The sequence below is a fragment of the Giraffa tippelskirchi genome, chromosome 3 (assembly GCF_054371585.1).
Source record: "Giraffa tippelskirchi isolate mGirTip1 chromosome 3, T2T-mGirTip1v1.2.pri, whole genome shotgun sequence".
In the NCBI taxonomy this organism is placed as follows: domain Eukaryota; kingdom Metazoa; phylum Chordata; class Mammalia; order Artiodactyla; family Giraffidae; genus Giraffa; species Giraffa tippelskirchi.
This window is the reverse complement of record NC_137277.1, coordinates 1,879,993-1,897,198: the sequence shown is the minus strand read 5'-3', so window position 1 is coordinate 1,897,198 and position 17,206 is coordinate 1,879,993. Positions and strand designations below refer to the sequence as shown.

Genomic DNA, 17,206 nt, shown 5'->3' with positions numbered 1-17,206 from the left:
GGCATTTCACATGATGTACTCTGCATATAAGTTAAATAAGCAGGGTGACAATATACAGCCTTGACGTACTCCTTTTCCGATTTGGAACCAGTCTGTTCCATGCCCAGTTCTAACTGTCGCTTCCTGACCTGCATACAGATTTCTCAGGAGGCAGGCAAGGTGGTCTGGTATTCCCATCTCTTGAAGAATTTCCCACGGTTTGTTGGGATCCTCACAAAGGCTTTAGCGTAGCCAATGAAGCAGCAGTAGATGTTTTTCTGGAACTCCTTGCTTTCTCTATGATCCAGGGAATGCTGGCAGTGTTGACCTGGCTATGCTGGACCTGATCACATGAGCCCTTTGAAGGCAGAGAGTTTTCTCCAGCTAATCAAAAAAGAGGAAATCAAATAAGGCCTGGAAGTGCCTCTGCTGACTTGCAGATGGGGCGGGGCGGTGGGGGGGAGCTGTAGCAAGAGAGATAGTAAGCTTCAGGACCTAAGCTGGGCCCCAGCTGACAGCCAGCCAGGAAACAGGGCCTTCGGTTGTGCAACCACAAGGAGATGAATTCTTCCAACAATAGGAACAAACCAAGGAGATGAATTCTTCCAACAATAGGAACAAACGTGGCAGCAGAGCCTTCTGCAGAATCTCCGGATGAGAACTCAGCCTGGCGGCCGATTCGACCTCGGCCCTGCGAAGCCTGCGCTGGGAACTCAGTCACGCTGAGCTGGAACCCTGACCTGTCGCTCGGAGAGCGGACCAGGGGGTATGGCTAAAGGCCACCAGGGTGCCGGTAATTTGCTCCTCAGCATAGAAACAAAGGTAGCACTGCTGTTGACTTTGTTTTCTGGAGGAAATTGGGGATGGGAATCTGGTTGCCACTTGCCTTCTGATGTCAGGCAGCTAGCAAACTTCAGACGGGCTTGGCGGCCTGAGCGGCTGGGACCCACGCTGTCTCACCATCAGCTCCAGCCCTCTGCATCCTTGGAAGCCTCCAGGTCCTCATTTCTCCTCTCTGGGAAAGGCTTTTCCGACCGCCTCCTCCCACACTGGTTCCTCCCTGATGGGACGCATCCTCCCCTGCAGTATCATGGGAACTGTTATGACTGTGCAGCTTCATGGCAGCTGTCACGTGAACGTGAATGGCCACACGCTCCTGGCATGAGAAGCCCCCAGCCTGCACGTGGTCGCACGAATACATCTGTTCCGTGGTTCCCCTACGGGAGAGCCAGAGTGAATATCTGTGGAACAAATAATTGGGAACAGATGGGGTCTGTTACTCAACATCCTTTTAGACCTTGTGGGGGATGAAAGCCTTGAACAAACACAGTGTTGAACAAAAACAAGTCATCCCACCTATAACCTGCCGCCTCCTCCTTTGAAAGTCTCAGGAGAAACTCTCCTACTGAGACCTCCTGGCATTTAGACCTGGGGTGCTCTCTCTATTGCAGTAGCGTAAATAAAATCAACTTCCAAAAAAATTTTTTTTTAAAGCCCTGGAAGAAAGTTGAGAAGGTGCCGTTTGCCAAGAAGAGAGAATTTCCTCAGCTTCCTGCATTTTCTGAGGAAAGAGCAGCCAAGAAGTCATGCATTTAAAAAAGTGGGAACCACGGAGAGACCCTGACTTAGCCAAAAGCACTCCCCGCTCGCCCCTCCATAGGCGCTGACCTGTGTCTTCCCCATGATCATCCATTAAACCAGACACTGCTGAGAATCTGAGGGTTCTGCTGAAGTCAGCTTTCACGTGGCTCGAAGCCGAGAAGGGGTACTATTCCAAACAGCTGCAGGCTTGATGGAGCAGAAGTTCTAGGAGTAAGAGCATCTGAGTACCTGTTATTATAGGCAGGCACACACACAGGCCTAATGAAAACCACAGTATGGAAAAAAAGGCCTAGTTCTTTTTATGGCCTGTCACTTGGCAGGATGTCCTATGGTGGAAATGTGAAATCAACACAACCCTGAGTCTGAGTGCCTTGGAGATGCCAAGATCTGGGAGTATGGGTCCTTGGACGCTGACCTTGGAAATCAAGACCTGGAGCCCGCCAGCGTCTTTCGTCTTGAGCAAGAGGCGAAGCTAAGACCCAGAGAAGGGCCTATTTTATTGGATTCTCTCGTAACAAACCCAATAAATTTGGACAGCCGCAGGGGACAGAAAATGGTGGAGGACTGTGATTGCTACAAAGCCAAGAACCTATAATAAAATGCAGCAAAATGTGAGGAGTAGAGTGAAACTGAAGGAGTTGTTGGAACAGGGGCAGGTGAACGGAAGAGCTGGACGATAAAAATAAGACGACCTGGGAAGAGATGGGATTTTAGGACACTTGGGAGAGGTGGGTGGGTTAGAAAAGCGTTCTGCTGGCAGAAGAAAAACCAAGGCTGTTCAGCCCTGGGAAGCCAAGGTCAGCTCTCAGGTGGCACCCTGGCCTTCAGCTGTCTCTACCGGGGTCAAGCTCGTGGGTCGTGGGTAAGCCCATTTTTCATGATGCTCACCACAACGGAGTCTGTGTGGAGGGACAGATTGTTATCCGAGTTTCAGCCATTTAAGTGGGATTTTTATTTTATACTGGAGTATAGCCAGTTAACAATATTGTGATAGTTTCAGGGGGACAGCAAAGGGACTCAGCCACACATACACATGTACCCACTCTCCCCCAAACTCCCCTCCCGTCCAGGCTGCCCCAGAATGCTGAGCAGAGGTCCCTGTGCTGGACAGCAGGATAACTGGAATTTTTCTATTTCCGGTTCATTCTCTTCAGTGGCTGAGTGGTGACTTTGTGGGGAAAGTGTGTTTATCTGCACTCACAGCCCAGCTCGTGCTTTGGTTTTTTTTAAACTCTGAGTTAGGAATTCTGCACCAGCAGCAGCTGCTTATTTCTGCCTCCTGTGCTCCTCTGGGCACTCAGAGATTCTGGAGAAAGTCAGACTGACCAGCTACAATTCCATCATCAGGTCAAGCCCGGATTCACCACCATTTCATTGCAGCATTGTTTTTTAAACCGGGGTCATTGGATCCTACCGAGTTCAACTGATGAGGTCTATATTTCCCTTATGTTTTACGCATACTTTGCATTCTGTGGCTACGTTTATTTTCTTAGGAAATAGTACATGATATTTGCAAAGGAGAAGGAAATGGCAACCCACTCCAGTATTCTTGCCTGGAGAATCCCAGGGACGGCAGAGCCTGGTGGGCTGCCGTCTATGGGGTCGCACAGAGTCGGACACGACTGAAGCGACTTAGCAGCAGCAGCCTACTCTCTTCAGGATACTTTGATGTTAAGGGACAGAAACCCGACTCCAACCAATGCAAGCAGTTAAAGGAAATGTGGCGAATCAAGTAACCAAAGCTCAGTGAGGTCAGCTATCTCTACTCTGTCACTTAGTCCTTCTGCCTGCCTTAATCCCCTCTTCAGGTTCCGAGCCCCAAGAACCCTGGGACCAGAGAGAGAAAAGGGCTTCTCAGATTTCCAAAAAGAAAGATCCTGGGCAAAGTCGCTGATTGGCCAGACCAGGGAATACAGCGAGGCTCTAGAGGGTTATGATTGGTCCAGTTCTGAGGGGATGCAGGCGCTTCAACCAATCACTGGCTTTGGGGAGGCGGAGTCATTGGAAACGCTCTACTGATGCTCTATTCAAGACACGTGGCTCAGTGTGGGAAGAACGGTTCCCCCAAACCAGGCTGGCTGCCCAGATCTCAAGTGACCTGGAAGAACTTCTGTGACCAGCGTGATGCTAGAAATTTTCTGAACTTGTGCCTGCTGCAGTTTCTGACTCTGATAGCCGCTGTTCTGGAGTTTTAATAGGACCTTTAAATCTTTTATGTGTTTATTTTTGGCTCTGCTGCACGTCTGTTGCTGTGCTGGCTGTGCGGGCTTCTCATGGCGGTGGCTTTTGTTGCGGAGGCTTCTCTTGCTGCCGCGGAGCACGGGCTCTGGGGTGCGAAGGCTTCCCTAGTTGCGGCCCCGAGGCTCCAGAGCACAGGCTCAGCTGTGCGGCGCCGGCTCAGCTGTTCTGCAGCCTGTGGGCTCTTCCCGGATCAGGGATACAGCCCAGGTCTCCCGCCTTGGCAGGCAGATTCTTTACCACTGAGCCATTCGGGAAGCCCAATAAGACATTTTTAAAGCAAATTCATTTGTTAACAAGTTCCTATTGTGCAAATCTTTTACACCAACCGTTAGAATTCCTGCGAGAGGACAGGAATCTTTATTAATCTGGGCTTTCCCTTAAATCTCTTTATAGGAGCCCAAAGAAGGGGCAGATGTGAACTCATGTCTGTTTCTCCCAGCACTCCACTGGGGCCCATGGCGCCTTCTGTCAGTCCCTAGGGAAGCCCTTACACCCTCTTGACATGAAGAGGGTGAGTCTGTGGTTCTTCTTGAAGCTCCAGCAACCCTGTTTTCCAAGCTCTGCACACCTGCGACCAGGACTTCTTCTGAGTGAAAACAGTGGACAAGCACTTTCCGAGTGTGTTTCATGAACTTCCAGGGTTTCTGGAGGTGCTTCTCAGGTTCTGAAAATGATTGCTTCAATTTGCATTTTGAAAACCTGTGCTTCAAAATATGTGCTTCACACATATTCTGTGTGACAGAATATGAGAAAACGCACACCCAGTTGCGTTATGCACACTGAGCCACCGGATCTCTTGGCATTTCCTGAGTAAGGTCTGAAAAGGGAATTCAGTCACTGTGTTCGTCTCCCAGGGCTACCGTGGCAAGTTGCCCCTGTTTAAGTCACTGTTGGTGGCTTGGAACAATGTAAACTTATTCTTTCACAATTCTGGAGTCTGTGTTCTGAAACCAAGGTGTGGGCAGGGTTGCAGGCTCCCCGGAGGGTCTATGGGAGAATCCATTCTGCACTTCTTCCAGCCTCAGTGGCTGCCAGCGTCACTCCAGCCCCTGCGTCCCTGATCGTCTTGCCTCCTCTTCCATCTCTGTGTGTCTGTCTCTGCTTCTGTGTCTTCTGTAAGGACGCAGGTTGTGAACTCAGGTTGCTGTTGTTCAGTCACCCAGTCATGTCCCCCCAGTGACCCCGTGGGCTGCAGCACGCCAGGCTTCCTTGTCCTTCACCATCTCCCAGAGTTTGGTCAAACTCATGTCCATTGAGTCAGTGATGTCATCCAACCATCTCATCCTCTGTCACTGCCTTTTCCTCCCACCCTCAATCTTTCCCAGCATCAAAGTCTTTTCCAATGAGTCATCTCTTCACATCAGGTGGCCAAAGTATTGGAGCTTCCGCTTCAGAATCATTCCTTCCAGTGAATATTCAGGGTTGGTTTCCTTTGGGGTTGTCTGGTTTGACCTCCTTGCTGTCCAAGGGACTCTCCATTCTATCTGTGTCTCTCTCCTATAAGGACCATCCAGGTCGTGGACACAGGACTCACCTGGATAATCCAAGACAGTCTCATCTCAAGAACTTTACTTACCTCTGTCATAGCAGATCCAAAAGAACTGGCTGGGGTGAGTCCACGCTGCTCCCAAATAAGGTCACTGTCACAGGTTTCAGAGGTTAGGGATAGGGTAGGTATGAGTATTCAGTCGTGTCTGACTCTTTGCAACCCCATGGACTGTAACCCGCAGGCTCCTCTGTCCTTGGGATTCTCCAGGCAAGAATACTGGAGTGGGTTGCCATTTCCTTCTCCAGGAGATCTTCCTGACCCAGGGACTGAACCCGTGTCTGCCGTGGGTCCTGCATTGCAGGCGGGTTCTTTATCACTAGCGCCCCCTGGAGGTCGCGTCACGGGCGTGTTTAGGGGGAGCCCACGCAGCCCGCGGAGGTCCCGTCTCATGACGCCTAGCAAGGCCGTGCAGTTGCCATTTTACTTTCATTTTTAAAAAGGATTGTTTTACTGTTTACACAGCGGATCTTGCTCTCTCTGCCAGAGCTTCTGATCGGCGTTGAACAGCAGTGCATTTAGGATGAAACTCTTAGCGGTGCCTGGATGGGGTCGTCGGGGTCGTCATTCGGGACAGGGAGATAGATCTGCTGATTAACTGAACTTGGACGTGGGAACAAAGGCTCTTTATGAAGGTCTCGAGTTAAACGGGATGGGAGAGTGAACTCCAGCCACCGACCTCAAGCCACGGAGCCCAGACAGAGGCCAGAGGACCAGGACAGCCTGGAGCCTTCTTGGCCAGTTCTCCTAGATCTGCTGTGACAGGCGAGCCAACTGGTAGTCCATACATGAAACCCGTGTGCTGCGGAATGTGACTGCAAAAGGTTTGGCTGGAAAAATACTAAAACAGATGACAAGCCAGTGCTCACCTTAGGTATTAAAAAGCCATCAATAAAGCAACCACGGGATGCTGAATTTGAGCAGTGTAATTTACCAGGGGCCCCTCCAGGTTAAACTCTTTGCAAAATGTGCACCCCAGGTAACTGGATGAGGTGGCGTTCTGTTCTGCCGTGGGCTGTAAATCCGTCGAAAGGTCAGGAGAGGTCGGCCAAAAACGATGGGCTTGGATTTATAGCAATTGATCTACAGCCCTTCTTTTTGGCAGGAACCGAGCTAGTGGTCTGTTTAGGCCACTTGTGATTTGTGATGTTTAAAATCACTTTATCTGCATCTGTAACAATGCTTCTTCCTCACTCTCTGGGCTGGGGGGTGCTGTGCCTAACACACCCCATAATGTTATTTAACGTGTAAACAAGCAGGTGAACAAGGCCAGAACACTGGGCACCACTGGAGATGGTCAGCTAACTCCTGTCCTTCAGGACAGCCTGCAAAGCCCACTCGAAGAATCTGTCCTGTCCCTCCAACTCCTGCTTGATTTTCATCAGGGCTTTTGTCACGACTTCCTGCCCTCTCGTTTAATGACATGCTTCGGGTACACCCTCACTGGACTGTCAGCTTTTCAACGACGTTTTGAACTGAGTGGATGTAGCCACATCCCGATCCCCAGAACACCGTTATCTTCTTTGGGAAAAATGTCTCTGCTGATATGCTTAAGCGTCTTGACAGGAGGAGACCCTGCTGGAGTACGTGGGTGGCCCTGAATCCCACGACACATGTCCTTGCAAGAGAAAAGCAGAGCGAGCTTAGACACAGACAGGAAAGGAGGAGATGTTGTGACCAAGAAGGCAGAGGCTGGAGAGACATGGCCACAAGCCAAGGGATGTCAGCGGCCACCAGAGCTGGAAGAAGCAAAGAGTGGGTTCTCCCAGAAGGAACGCAGCCCTGCCAACAGCGCGATTTCAAACTCTTGGCTCCAGAGCTCTGAGAATACATTTCCGTAAAGCCCCCAAGTCTGAGCTGTTTGTTAGGGCTGCCACAGGAAGCAAGCTGAAGGCTGGATGTTTGGTTGTTTCTTGGCCATGTAACCCCAGTGTCTAAAATGCTGCTTATCTACAGCAGGTGCTTACCTGAGTCAGCAGCAGGTAAAGCATCACTAGTTGGTTATTCCTCTACGTTCCATATGGGTTATTTGATATCCATCAACAGCCAACCATATTCATTAATGTTTAATGCCTACCTGGGTGCATGAGAAGCAGGAAGCAGGATCTGTGTTCCCCAGATGCCAGGGAAAAACCCCGGAGCTTCCAGCCCGGCCCTGGCCTGCCTCAGCCTCAGCTGCTGCTTGCAGAGAGAAAACATGCATGATCATCTCTCCGTAGTCACTGTGATATCTAGAGCTTGCAGAGGGGGAAAACACAGACCCGGGGCATCTGCAATTAGTCTGCCTACCCCAGAAATTACAGGGCTTCCCTGGTGCTCAGTGGTGAAGAACCTGCCTGCCAATGCAGGAGACTTGGGTTCGATCCCTGGGTCAGGAAGACTGCCTGGAGAAGGAAATGGCAACCCACTCCAGAATTCTTGCCTGGAGAATCCTGTGGACAGAGGAGCCTGGCGGGCTATAGTCCATGGGGTCGCAAGAGTCTGACATGACTGAGTGACTAAAACAACTCCAGAACTTATATCCCATACACACACACACGTGCACACACACATTCACATGCACGCACACATGTGCACGCACACGCCTGGGGGAAAGCCTTCAGCTGATGTTTCTCACTGACTTGGCAGGAGTCCTCCTTTTCCTGTTCTTTCCTCTTCTCCTTTTTTCACAAAGCATCTATCAAGCTGGTCCAGCAGGCTGCCCCTGCCTCACTGGGGACCTTTCCCTCCGACCTTAAGCTGGTGGCATTGATAGGTGACAGCCATTCTGCATGGGTGCAGGGCTGGCCCCCCCACGGATGGTCACCAGAACCCTCAGAACCACCCGCTGCGAGAGGCACTGGTATTCCCATCTTCACACGAGGATGGCCGCTCAGACAAGCTGGGTCTCACCGGAACCCAGACATCAAAGGCAGTGGTGCAGCAGTGATGCTAACTTTGCCTCGCGTCGCAGGTCGGGTCCTGGAGACAAAGCTGAGATGCCACCGGAGCTCACTGGTGGGCAGCGATCAGGGTCCCAGAGGCAGGAAGGCCAGCGCCGCGCCCAGCTCTCTGCTCTGGATGTAGAGATCCTGTGCAGTCCTTCCAGAGAGGAGGTTGTCAGTAAGCACCAAAAGCTTTGGAAAGAGCCGAACTCATCTGTCCTTATACACCGTAGACCTGCTTTGTATTGTTATACTGTAATTTTTTTGTTTTTATAATCAAGGGTAAAAGCATTATTGGTAGAATCTCTCGCCCATATTCTGATTCCAGGCTTGAGTTTCATCACACGTCTGCCTCTTCTTAGCAGTGTGACCCTGGAGAGTTCACCTGTGCTGCCTTCATCCGGGTCCCATTTCTTCAGGGTGGATGTAGTAACAGTCACACTGACCTTATAAGGAGTTTCTAGGAGGAGTCCATGAGTAAAAGTTGCAAAGTGCTTCAGACAGTGCTTGACAAAAGGACTGCTGCTGAAGCTGAAGCTCCAATACTTTGGCCATCTGATGCGAAGAGCCGACTCATTGGACAAGACCCTGAGGCTGGGAAAGACTGAGGGCAGGAGGAGAGGGGACACAGAGGATGAGATGGCTGGATGGCATCACTGACGCGATGGTCGTGAGTTTGAGCAAGCTCCAGGAGCCAGTGGATGACAGGGAAGCCTGACATGCTGCATGCAGTCCATGAGGTCAGAGTCGGACGCGGCTGAGCGACTGAGCAACAGCAATGAGTAAACACCACGACGTGCTTCAGGCAGCACTGAGCGCGATGCCAGAGCGAGGTGAGGTGAGCGACCGCCCTCCTTTCATGCAGACCTCTTGGCCCAGTGAGGGTTTCTGCTCCTCTCCTGCTTTCTGTTCACGCGACAGTCGTCCTCGTGGTTCCCACGCCTGGGACGGCCTCTGAGCGCCCCTTCCCGTGCGGGTCCCCCGCACTCAGTTCGCTCCGGCTCGAGCCTGCTCTGTCACTGAGGCTGAGCCGTGACGCCGGGAGGTCAGGACGGGGCCGGGCTGGCGGAGCCCGAGTGGAAACACATGTTCTATTGCGACACCGCTTCGAGGGAGGAAGGAAAGGGTTTGTGTCGGGAAATCAGCCCAGTTAGCAAAATCTCACTGAAATCTTGGTACAGTTATTACTGTCTCAACAGAAAACAGATCAGCGGATTCAGTGTTTCCACCACCATCCTGATGTTTAAGAAGTTTCCATCGACAGTCTCAATGTATGTGCTCAGTCGTGTCTGACTCTTTGCAACCCCGTGGACTGTAGCCTGCCAGGCTCCTCTGTCCACAGCATGTCCCAGGCAAGAATACGGGAGCGGGTTGCCATTTCCTCCTCCAGGGGATCTTCCTGACCCAGGGATCAAACCCAGAACTGTTATCTATCTGGCATCGGCAGGCGGATTCTTTACCACCGTGCCACCTGGGAAGCCCTAACAGTCTCAATCCTCCTTGCAAAGCCTCACGGTCTGTGCAGCCTCCGTGGAAGAGCAGAGAGCAGAGAGGTCTCAGCTCAGAACCGTGGCGTCAGTCTGTCCCTTTTCACTGACTGTGTCGTCCGCTCACCCGTGTGGACCTTCATCTCCTCCTGTGTAGTTTGGAGGAATGTAGTTTGGTCCCAGGACTTCGGGGAGCTAGAGTAAGACAATACAGGGGAAAAACACAAAATCCATTTGTAATAAGCTCTTCACAAATGCAGGTATAAGAGTGGTAAATAAAGTGCTGCCTCCGATGCTAAACAAGCACCCAAGGCTGGGGGCAGAAGCAGCGGAATCCACGTGTCCCCGAGTGGGTCCCAGCCTCCTCGCAGCCGGGAGCGGGGAGGGCCGTGTGCCAACTTCCGGCCCAGCCTGTGGGCGGAAATGAGCCAGGTCACTGCCTGGCCAGAGCCTTTAAAACCGGGGGCTTCCCAGGCGGCGCTAGTGGTAAAGAACCTGCCTGCAGAGGCAGGAGACATAAGAGACTCAGGTTCGATCCCTGGGTTGGGAAGATGCCCTGGAGGAAGGTACAGCAGCCCACTCCAGTATTCTCGCCTGGAGAATCCCACGGACAGAGGAGCCTGCGGGCTAAGGTCGCAAAGAACGGGACACAACTTGGGACTGAACAACGGCAACAAGAAGGCGAGGAAGCAGAGTCTGCCACCTTCTGAGAACCGGGGGAGGGGAGAGGGGGGCGGGGGGAGGGGGGTGAAATTCCACCAGAACAGAAAACGCCTTCATTTCTCAGTAAGTCATCCTCCCCCACAGGTCACTTCTCAAAAAAGACCAATTATCCTCCCCGTGGGGAAATCAGACGGAAAAATAAAACATGCGGATCAGCGCAGTGCACAGGCCAGGGGCTGGGGAGAATTTAACCTGCAGGGAAGCTGCAGGGAAATCTGCCTGCCAACCATGGAATTATGCGACCCCCCACCAGAACCCCCTAATTCAAATCCTTCTCTACTGGGGCAGCCCAGGCCTGGGTGACCGGCAGCAAGGCCAAGTTCAAACGTTTTTGAAAACAAGTATATTTGGGTCACCGTTTGTTTATTGAAGGATCCAGGTTTGGGTTTTTAAGGCTCTTCTTTTTCCTTAGTTCACTCTGAGCGCTGCCTTTGGACTTAAAGTTCTGTTTTCTGCCCTTGGGAAGAGGTGAAGTATGCATCCAATGTCAGTGTCATTTATTTACAGTGTGTGTGAGAGAGAGAGAAACATGTATTTGTTTATTTTAGGTCTCACAGTCAGAGGATGAAAAAAGCCAAAATTCAACATTGCATCTTTTGCAAGTACCACGTGCGTGGCTGTTTTATCCATATGCTTGTTGGGCCGGCACAAGCCTGACAGCTAAACAACTGCTGACTCACACTTGTCTTTTTTTAAACAATTAAATAATATTTAGATTTTTGCTGTGCAGAGTATACGGGGCGAGGGTAGCAGAGCCTGAGGAAGGCTTTTAGGCTGTGCATGGAAGATCTTGAATTTGTCAGAGTCCAAAACCCATCATAGCAATTTTCAGGTCATTATCAGAGGATTAAGTACTTCATTTGCTCATGATTCTGTGACTCCAGCCCAGGGCTTCTCAACCTCAGCACTGCTGACCTTTGGGGAAGATGATTTTCTGTCTTGCTTGGCTCAACGGAAAATTAAATAAAATAGGAGAATGCATTGCAGGACGTTTAGTAGCACCCGTTAGCACTGCCCCCAGCAGCTGTGATGCCGGGATGTCTCTCAATGGTGCTGTCCTTGAGGGGTGCAGTTGCCCCTGGTCGAGAACCTCGGGTCTACACCGTGGAGGCAGGATCCTACAGGAACGTGTTGTTCTCAGCTGTGGGCCCTTCGCTCTAAACAGTCACACTGGGCTGAGAGGGCCCAGTGTTAACGTTTAATGTTTCTCAAAGTCCATCGTGCCCACACGGAATCCAGGGCATGCCCTCCTGTGCTCGGTAACGGAAAGGTTTAGGAAGTGCCCCCTGCACAGGAGGCCTGACCGCAGGACTTCTCGGAGCCTTGACTGTCTTTGTGTAACTGAGACTCTCCCTGAGAGGTTACACTTTGCAACTCTTTCCAGTTTTATTTGCATGGAGCGAGTGATGTTTGCTGGTCACTTCGGTGCTTCGCTCGGCCCAGGACCAGAATCTGGGAAGCTTGGCCCAGCTGGAAGTTCCCTGCTAGTTCCCTGCCTCGACTCCGGGGGATCCCTCGGGCCAGAGATCATCCTGCCACCTTCTCCAGGGTGTCCAATCCACTCACTTTCGGCGATAGGTCTGGAAGTTGTTCTAGGGTAGAGATACAGGTCTCTCACTGAGGCCAGAATCCCAGCTCCAGGAGTGTCCCTCTGGGCTTGCCAGAGGCATCCAGCTCATTGTGATGGGCCGTCCAAAGTCAGCAAGGTCTGTTGACAACAGCCAGGATGTGGTAACAACCTGGGTGTCCATCCATGGATGAATGGATAGAGAAGATGCAGTTTATACAGTGGGATATTAGCCTTTAAAAAGAACGAGGTTTTGCCATTTGCAGCAAATGGATGGACTTGGAAGGTATCATGCTAAGTGAAATAAGTCAGGCCAAGAAATAGAAATACTGTGTATCATTTATATGTGGAATTTTAAACAAATACAACAAATGTGACTATAGCATAAAAGAAGTGTAGCATACAGTATTATAGCATATAGACTCACAGATGTACAGAACAGACTAGGGTTACCAGTTGAGGGAGGAGTATAAGGGGGTGGTGTTGGAGGTAGGAACTATTGGGTGTAAGATGGGCTCAAGGCTTCCGTGGACTTGCCCTGGCCTCGCCTTGGCCTCGCAGGCACAGGGATAAACGCAGCGGGAGGCAGGGGAACAGAAGGGGATAAAAGGGGGCTGTGCTGTTCGTTGGAGTCTGGAGGACAGACCAGCAGGGAGACGTGCCGGCCTGTTTGTGGAAAGTCACAGGATTCATCTCATTTTAATTGTATTGGAGTGCAGTTGATTTACGATGTTGGGTTAATTCCCGCTGTACAGCAGAGTGACTCAGTATATATATATATATATCAGTTCAGTTCAGTTCAGTCACTCAGTCGTGTCCAACTCTTTGTGACCCCATGGACTTCAGCACGCCAGGCTTCCCTGTCCATCACCAATTTTCGGAGCTTATTCAAACTCATGTCTATCGAGGCGGTGATGCCATCCAACCATCTCATCCTCTGTCGTCCCTTTCTCCTCCCACCTTCAATCTTTCCTAGCATCAGGGTCTTTTCCAGTGAGCCAGTTCTTTGCATCATGTGGCCAAAGTATTAGAGTTTAAGCTTCAGCATCAGTCCTTCCAATGAATATTCAGGACTGATTTCCTTTAGGATGGACTGGTTTGATCTAAGTGACTCTGTTTATATATGTGTGTGTGTGTGTGTGTGTGTGTGTGTGTGTGTGTGTGTGTGTGTGTGTGTGTGTGTGTGTGTGTGTGTGTGTGTGTGTGTGTGTGTCTGGTTTGATCTAAGTGACTCTGTTTATATATGTGTGTGTGTGTGTGTGTGTGTGTGTGTGTGTGTGTGTGTGTGTGTGTGTGTATGCTGTGCTTAGTTGCTCAGTCGTGTCTGACTCTTTGCGAGAGCATGGACTGTAGCCTGTCAGGCTCCTCTGTCCATGGAATTCTCCAGAGCAGAATAGTGGAGTGGGTTGCCATGCCCTCCTCTAGGGTATCTTCCCAACCCAGGGATCAAACCCAGGTCTCCTGCATTGCAGGCAGATTCTTTACCAATTGAGCCAGCAGGGAAGCCCATAGATGCATATTCTTTTTCATATTCCCTTCCATGATGGTTTATCCCAGGATATTGACTGTAGTTCCCTAACGTCAGGGATTTCAGTGGTGAGCCCACCAGACTGCTGGGGGGCATTTGGAGAGAATCCTCTGTTCCAGATAATTCTGTCATGGGGGCATGCAGCCTGCATGGGCCCAGTGGTCTCAGAAATAAAGTGTATTTCTGAGGCAGGTTGCAATCAAGATGTATTTCTACGCTATGTATGAAATCTTGGGGGAAAACAAGGTTCTAGTAATTTGTTGACATCTTTCCTCATTCCAAAGCGACAGTCACTCTCATGCCTGATTGTGTGATCACAGTTTTGTACTCTTTTTCTTAGAAATTATCTTCCAAATATATAAGCACCAGGTCCCATTAAACCTGGGTCATTCTTATTCACTAGAGAAATAGGATGAGAAAGAGGAAGATATTTCCAAACTTGTCACCACCCGAACAAAATAACTCTGGGAAAATGTTCTTCCTACGACCATTGTCAAGGATAAGAATATTGAAACAGACATATGGATCAAACAGATGCCCAGATTTAGATAGAAAGCCAAGTCTCTCAGAAGCTCACTGTAGTGCATTTATAATTTTCTTTATGGCAGAGTGCTTTTGGAAATTCAGGAAATGAGTAAGATAATAAATAAGTCAGAAAGTAACCTTGTGCGTTCCCGTCCGGCAGAGGTAGAACTCTTATGTGACGGTGTGAGCCCTGTATTCCAAACGTTTCCCCCTCGAGTCTTGATGCTAGTGTTTTGGAGTCTGAGGGAGTTTTTGCAGCAGGAAAATTGTTCGGGCATCCGAGGATCACTTATTTATAGAGCGTTTCCTGCATGCAGAGCATTTTGTCAAATACTAAGGAAGGTGCAAAAATCTTAGGCAGGTTCCTGCCCTCGAGAAACGTAGAGTCTTGTTGGGAAGAAAACACACAGTGTGGCTCTGAAATCTTTCCCTGGTGCCCGCATCTCCCTCCCGACGCGGCTCCACGAGGACCGCGGAACTGTTTCCAGCAGAGGGAACTTTGCCTGAGCCCCCGACAGCCGCGCTGCCTTCCTCTTGCTGTTCAGGATCCTATGTGCAGATGGTCTGGGCTCTGTGAACCTCCACAGATCATCTGTCCTGAGCCAGGTGATGGGATTCAGGAGCCCCATCATACTTCTGCACCTGGCTCAGCATCTCCCAGACACGCTGGGGAATGAACAGAGCAGGGCGGGGGGGGGGGGTGTCAATTAATTAGAAAATAATTAATGGATAATCATCAGATTCCTCCCCAGGGGACCTCAGTGTGAGCCCCTAAAGCACAGAGGACGTCACTTCTCATTACTGCTTCGTAACCAGTGAATGTAGCAAAATATAAATTAGAAGGCATGCAGTTGAAATAGCTCTGCCTGAGAGGGCTTGGCACCCTTGCTTTTGGCAGGGAACATGCGTCCAGATGCCAAAGAGAGACTGGCTATTTCAGCAGAAAGGACAGAAATTAATCCTCAAGATCAGTTCAGGCTGTCCTGACTCAGGAGAACCGAGAAATTTATGAGATGATACAGTTAGAAAGAGGGAAGAGGCAGAGGCAGGATTTCAGGGAACTTTAGCATCAGAGCAAACATACTCTCTCCGAAAAGCATGCAGGTCAGCTTCGCCTGAGTCAGCCTGTGATTCTCATGAACTGTCTTTCCAGAAAAATACAGAGGGTAGTTCTCATAGAGCTTATCTCACCCACTGTGGCTGAGATAAGGAGCACATTCGTTCATTCATTCCCCAAGGATTTATCGAGCACCTGTTACATACGGCAAGGACAACAGAAGACATGGGAAGTGTGTACAGATTTGCAGGCTCAAGAGGAAAGCTCACATTCAGTTGCAGACTTGGAAATGCTTCAAAGAGGACGTTCCTAGGGAGTTTGGCCCTGGAAGCTGGAGAAGAAAATGTGGAGGCGGGCGTTCCCACGGGAGAAACAGCAAGAGGCAGGGAGGAACCGTTGGAAAGGCAGCGTTTGTGTGCGTCAGTTGTTTAATTGCAAACTTACAGGAATACATAGAGTAAAAAGCGAAAGTCACTCCTCATCACCCCTAAGGCCAACTATCATTAATGGTTTGTGTACTTCTCATGCACAGCAAATTGTTTGTGTTTATATGTGTGCGTAAACGATATTTTTAACAACGAAAACATGAGATCCACCCCACAAACTGTGCTGAAATTAGAAATTCCTCTATGTCACTAAATACAGAGCCGTCCCTGTAATACCCTGTCACAGACGCTTGAATTTTCTCCATTTGTATAGTTGTGAACAACACTGGGTGCTTAGTCACTCCGTCGTGTCCAGCTCCTTTCGACCCCGTGGACTGTAGCCCGACAGGCTCCTCTGTCCATAGGATTTCCCAGGCAAGAATACTGGAGTGGGTTGCCGTGACCTCCTCCAGGGGATCTTCCCAACTCTGGGATCGAACCCAGGTCTCCCGTGTTGCAGGTGGATTCTTTACTGTCTGAGCCACCAGGGACACACAGACAACACGTAGTGAACATCTTTGAACATATTCTCTTGCACACTTGTGCACTCGGATAAGCTGCAGAAATGAAACTGCTGAGTCAAAGGGTGTGTACGTGTGTGTGCTCAGTTGCTCAGTTGTGTCTGGCTCTCAGCCCGCCAGGCTCCTCTGCCCAAGGAATTTTTCAAGCAAGAATGCTGGAGTGGGTTGCCATTTCCCACTCCCATGGATCTTTCCGACCCAGGGACTGAACTCGCATCTCTTGTGCGTCTCCTGCATTGGCAGGCAGATTCTTTACCACTGAGCCACCTAGGAAGCCCCACTCAATATAAATTCTGAAATGGAAAACTGCCCTCTGCAAAGATGTGCCAATTACACTTTCATCAATAATGCAAGAAAGCACTATAATAATGCTATTCAATACGCCTGCTTAAATCCTTTTAAGGGTTCCATTTTAAAAGGGTTTTGTAATTGTAAAATTTGTGTAGGTAACTACACAAGTTGGGCTGTATAGGAAAACCATTGACAAGAGAGTAAAGCAAGTTTCAGGACAGTGTGGCTGTTACGTTATCTAATCCATAAGAATAAAAGTGGAGAGAGACAAGGGAAAAACACCGGCCACATCAGTTACCTCTGGGGAGGGGAGGTTGGTGAACGAGCAGGCGTGAATGAAAAAGAGGTTTCTGCAATTTAAGATTGTGAACCATGCAAATATTTCCTATTCGAAACTAAAGAATGTTATATATATATATTTAAATCTAAAAGAGGTGCTGCTGCTTCCAGGAAACAGTTTTCATGGAAAATTCCAGTTCTGCAGAGAAAGGAGCAGAGTGCTTCCTCCTTCCCTCAGGGTCACGGGACTTGTAACCCAGGTTTTCTTTTTATCGATGAAAGCAACATCCGGCAGTACTTCGTGCTTTGTATTTTGGTATCCACTTTAGCTCTTCCTTTAAAGGTAAGGCTAGCTTAGAGACCAGGAATATCTTGGCTGATATTGTACATAGCAATCCCCCATATATATAATATTTTTTCATATAGTGATATTTACTGCTGCCACACTAAGTTGCATTTTTAGAAATCTACTTTATTTTTTTCACTGGGTATAGCAAACGGGTAAAAAGCA

At 49.7% G+C, this 17,206-nt stretch overlaps 1 protein-coding gene across 4 annotated transcripts in view; it reads left to right on the top strand.

The window, feature by feature from the left end:
* The window catches only part of FAM20A (FAM20A golgi associated secretory pathway pseudokinase), a 40,226-nt gene that overhangs the window by 8,949 nt on the left and 14,071 nt on the right, over positions 1-17,206 (top strand). The window contains exon 1 of one of the 4 annotated variants that reach the window (XM_081580831.1): positions 5,800-9,130. The exons of 2 other annotated variants lie outside the window; for them this stretch is intronic. The gene's annotated coding sequence lies outside the window, so the exon portion shown is untranslated. Of the gene's footprint in view, positions 1-5,799; positions 9,131-17,206 lie in introns of those variants that run through there. One more of the 4 variants, XM_081580830.1, reaches the window with a different exon arrangement.